This window comes from Tupaia chinensis, unplaced genomic scaffold (genome assembly GCF_000334495.1).
Source record: "Tupaia chinensis unplaced genomic scaffold, TupChi_1.0 Scaffold000111_1, whole genome shotgun sequence".
Classification (NCBI taxonomy): Eukaryota; Metazoa; Chordata; class Mammalia; order Scandentia; family Tupaiidae; genus Tupaia; species Tupaia belangeri.
In genome coordinates this window covers 2,544,073-2,549,089 of record NW_006159575.1, presented here as the reverse complement: position 1 = coordinate 2,549,089, position 5,017 = coordinate 2,544,073, and the positions used below count along the sequence as shown (strand labels likewise).

Sequence of the window (5,017 nt, the reverse complement as noted above, 5' to 3'; positions counted from 1 at the left end):
CCCCCCCCCGCCCCCCCCCCCCCCCCCCCCCCGCCACAAAACTGTCCCCCAATCCGCTTGCACGCTGTCCCCGCCCCACAGGGCTCCCGGGCCTTAACCCTCGCAGTGCAGGCAGCTCCCCTGGGCGCGCCCCCGCCCCCGCCCAGCCCCAGCCGCGCCCTCGCTCCGCCCGTGCTTCCCTTCGGCCAGCGTGGTCGCCCAGGCTACCTGAGACCGAGCCGCGGCACCCACTCCGCATTTGCACCCATCCGCGCCCGGGTCTGAGTGCCCAAATTTCAGGGCATTCCCCACCACCCGAACCACCAGAGCTGACTCGACACCCCCAGCCTCTGACCAGCCCGGTCTCCAGCCTGCGCAGTCTTCCTGGGTGTCGAAGAAGGGGCCAACTGGACAGCGGTGGGACACTTACCACCTTCAAGGTCTGTGCCGAGGGAAGCTGTTGAGTAAAGAGGGGAGATTCACGTCTCAGTTCTACCTCAACCTTCTCTGAGACCAAGGGTGGGGGCCACAGTAATGGGGGCCACAGGGATCCCGCCCCAGGAGCAATGGCTTACCTTTTGTCCTTGACTGAGCAAGTATGTTCCCTCTGCCCACCTGGAGGTGACCCCACCTCTCACAGGACATTAAAAATAATAATGAGCAACAACGCCTCCTTTAATCCTCACTGCCAGGGAGGCACCTTGCTGTCCCCCAGTACAGAGGAAATGAAGGCACAGAGAAGACAGGTAACTTACCCTCAATCTCTCAACCAGAACTTGGCACGCTGCAGCATTCAAACCCTCACCGCGTCCTGGCTTTTCCTGCACACCACCCAGCTTGCCTTCCCTGCCCAGCACCAGCATGTACTGGCCTTCCCACGTCCATCCACCTGGCGCTCTCTGATCACCCCCTGCATTTTCTCTGGCCCGAGCTGCTGCACCAGCCTGCCATGGCATCCTCTCCACTGTCACTTGAGCAGAACCGAGAATCATCATGCCTGTGTCCCAGCGCCCTCAACACCTGGGGCCAACCCACCTCCCATGGCTCATGCCCCTCAACTACGGTCAAATTACACCACCCCAACACCACCTCCAGAACCTGCTCTAGTCCATAGTGACCTTTGCCCAAGCTCTTCCCTCAGGAACCCTGCCTGGAACAGCCACTCTTCCATCAAGACTAGAAGCTCCCTCTTCCTGGAAGCTTTCCAGAGATCGAAACTGGAGACCCCTGGAGGCCAGTGATCCCAGGGCGGTGGAAAGTTGGGTAAGGTGTGCCAGCTGTCAGGTCTGGGGCCCACTGAGTCTAAAGCTGCCCACCCCTCTCAAGTTGGTGGGGCCAATGAAAAGGCAAGTACCCAGTCCAGCATCCCCAGGTTCTGTCTCTGGATCAGTGTGGGCACCTTGTGGGTGGATGGAGGTAAGCCTAGCCAACCTCTGTCTGACCCTTGTTGGCCCATTGTGTCAGCCCTGCACCCTGGGTACAGGTCCAGGGGACCCCTAAAAGTCAGGTGGCCGTCCCTGAAGCAGCCAGGAGAGCCAGCCTCAGGGCCCCCCTGAGGACTGCCAGGCTATGGGAGGTTAGGAACAGGGGCTCCAGAACAAAGTGGGCAGGTGGGTAGAGAGGTCCCAAGCGCCAGACTTCACAGACGGGTTTGTGAGGAGACATCATCGAAGCGTGAAGAGTTCCAGCAGGTGTGTAGGCTGCTAAGCACAGGTGTGTGCAAAGGTGGCTCTGAAGTGTGGGAGGGCAGAAGCAGGAAGAGGGTCCACAACTAGGCTGTGAAGTGCGAGGTGCGGAGACAAAGTAAGGTGAGAATGAGGATAGGTCACGAGCAGGTGAGTTGGCCCGAGGACAGTGAGGAGGCTTGGCCGAAACCGTAGGTGTATGAGGGGGACGCCAGCGCGGTCAGCTCTCTGAGCGACATGGCCTCGCGGGCGCGGGGACGCGCTGCCCCCTGGCGGTGGTACGGGGCCATGGCGGCTTCTGAGAGCCTGGCCCCGGCCCCGCCCTGTCCCGCCACGTCCGAGCCCGCGGGCCTTCCCTACCTCCAGCCCAGGCCCCTTCCACCGGAAGCCCTCCCGCCAGCTGCTCGCCCACCCCCGGAATCAGGGAAGCACGCCCCTCCCCGGTGCCCGCTGGACTTAAATGGCTGGATGCAAGTTCTGCACCGTTAAAAAAGAAACAGCAGTTAGCTAGCTTCTGGATCTGAGTACCCTCATTTGCAATCCAGTCTCAAAGGATGAGGACTACGTTCCACCTGCCCAGCACAGGTAAGGCCCAGTAAGTACTTATTCGGCCTTCTTATGAGACTAGCATTCAATGATGGCATGCTGAGCCCGGACGGGTCAGGCTCTGCCCCAGGACCTAGAGTTGTGGAGTGGACCAAGGCGGAGTGCCGAACCTTTAGAGAGGCAGTATCTCCGAAGAGCCCCATGGTGAAAAGAGCTGGGCAGAGAATTGAGATGAAGTTGCAGAGGCCAGATTTACACATTCCTGCCTGAAATGACAACAAAACTGAGAAAAACGTATGTGAAAATAGTACTCGAAGCACTGGGCGTCATGCAAGGGCTACGATCCTTGAAAGACGGGAAAGAGATGATGGGAGCTGAGGGTGTCCCTGCTTACTGCCCCGGCCAGGGGCGAGCAGAGCACAGCAGTCTCTCCCAGCTGAGGAGAGGCGGGTGGGGAGGCAAGTGGTGGAGGTGGCCGGTGCTCCGGAGCACTGGAAAAGAGAAAGCTGCACGCAGAGGGAACCCCAGACACCCACAGAGGTCCTCCTCAGACCATTGCTGGGTACAGATCAGGGCACAAATGTGAAGGCAACACCCAACACAGGGGAAAGAACCCGGAAGGATTAGAGCCCACATGGGACTGGGAATAGTGCCCTTGTCCAGTAGCCAGGGTGGGAAGCCTTGTAACTCCAGAGTCATCAGTTAGAGGAGGAGGAAAGATCTTGCCTCAGTAATGGGCAAGATCTTTATAATACAGTTCTGGTCCCATCTAACACAGCTGGAAAATAAGACCCAAGGATCACACAGTTCTGAGTAACTTAATCACACAACTAGAGTATACCCATAAATACAAGCGTATTTACAAGAGTGTTTATGGGTATACAAAAATAGCCAGCCCCCAACAAGGTAGAATACACAATATTGGATACCTTATTAAAAAGTACCAAGCATGACAAGAAATGGAAATTATAACTCATATCAAGAGGGGGAAATCATTTGAAGTTGACCCAGAGATGACCAAGATGGTAGTTACTAGAAGAGTCCATCACGACACACTTCCAGTGACTACCACCCTATGTTCCGAATGCCAGAGGAAAGACCACACATGTTAGGTAGAGATATGGGGGGGGGCAGGAAAACGAAGCCTCAAATTGAATTCTAATGAAAATTACAGTCTCTGAGATACGGAAAGCATTGGATGGGAGTAATGGAACATTGCAAAAGAAAGGAGCGAACTCGAAGACGTAGCAATAGAAACTACGTGAAACAGAAATGACTGGAAACAAAGCATCAGGGAAATGCGGTACACCTGCAAGCGGTGACACACAAGAGTCATTGGAGGGCCTACAGAGAGGAGCTAGAGATGGGACAAGGAGAACTATTCTAAAATTGGACCAACATTTTCTAAATGTGGTGACAACATGAACCTACAGCTTCAAAAAGCTCAACAAATTAAGCACAAGAACTGGAAGAAGGAGCCAGGTGGTGGCACAGTGACAATACACAATGCTCTGTGAAGCTGAGCACCTGGGAAGGTTCCTAGATTGTGTCCAGAGGCCTTCCTGAGTAAGCCAGCACAGGCACACATGTGCCCATGATCTGAGGCTGACTGCATCTGAGAGTGGGTTGGGAGAAGACCCTGATGGGGGTAGTCTCTCTCTGTCTCTCACTCATGGAAGAAACAAACAACCTTTAAAAAAAAAAGAAACAAGAAGAAAATTACAACAAAGCACATCATTATCAAAATGCTGAAAACCGGGAACCAGCAGTTGGCGTAATAGCTATGTCGCTGGACTCCCACGTAGTCGACCACGGTTCACGTCCCGGACCCGGTGGCTTAGAACTCATGCCGGGCATGTGTACGTGCGTACCCAAGATCCCGAGAGGAGAATGGAGAAGGGATTGCCGACTACCCCCCCTGGGGGATGATTTCTCGCTTTCTATCTCTCTGTCTCTATCTGTCTGTCTGGCGAGCGCATGCACCCTATAGCAAAAATCTCTCAAAAAAAAAAAAAAAAAGAAAATCTGTAAATCTAATATTCTTTGCAGAAAAAGAAAAGTCTTTTAGAAACAAAACCGAAATAAAGACTTTTCAGATATAAGCTGAAAGGATTAATCATCAACAGATCTACACTAGAATTTTTTTTAAAGAGGTTTTTACCTTAGGGAACATACACTTGCTGGAGAGAGAGACAGAGATGATGAGAGGGAAAGTGAGAAATCACTCCCCAAGGGAAATGACCACACTGCAATCTCTTCTCCATTCTTCTCCCAGGATCTTGAACATACTCACACACATGCCTGGTGTAAGTTTCAAGCCACTGGGTCTAGGACTCAAACCATGGTCGGCCTTGTGGGAGTCCAGCAACAAAACCACTACACCATCTGGTGGTCCCTGCACTAGAAGAAATATTAAAGGATGTACTTCAAGCAGGAGGAAGATAACATCAGATGGAAACCTGAATCTACACAGAGAAATAACAAGTACCAGACATGGTAACTGCAGAGACTATCAAGTGGCACGGTAGTTAAGGCACTGACTCCTCCTACATGGTCAACTACAGTTCGAGTCCCACAGCTGGAGGCTTGCTTTCTTACTTTCACTGTCCCTCTCTCTGTCTCTCTCTGGTGATCACACATGACCTGTACAAAGTTTTAAAATAATAAATAAAATTAAATAATTCTTTAAAAAAAAAAAACAAAGAAGTGAGAACCACATGAATAACTAGAAAGAATGTTGTCCTGAGCTGGTTCCATGGCCCGGTGGTTAAGGCAGCCAGATCCCACGTGGCTGACTATACAGTTCT

The 5,017-nt window shown here is 52.8% G+C and overlaps 1 long non-coding RNA gene across 4 annotated transcripts in view; it reads left to right on the top strand.

Moving 5' to 3' along the window:
- The window catches only part of LOC106734409 (uncharacterized), a 4,933-nt gene extending 919 nt beyond the window's left edge, over nucleotides 1-4,014 (top strand). Inside the window, exons 1-4 of one of the 4 annotated variants that reach the window (XR_001370035.2) lie at nucleotides 222-419; nucleotides 672-725; nucleotides 1,121-2,249; nucleotides 3,385-4,014. This is a non-coding gene — a long non-coding RNA (uncharacterized LOC106734409). Of the gene's footprint in view, nucleotides 1-221; nucleotides 420-671; nucleotides 2,250-3,384 lie in introns of those variants that run through there. The other 3 variants (XR_003548633.1, XR_003548632.1, XR_003548631.1) reach the window with 3 other exon arrangements.
- Nucleotides 4,015-5,017: the final 1,003 nt, after the last annotated feature.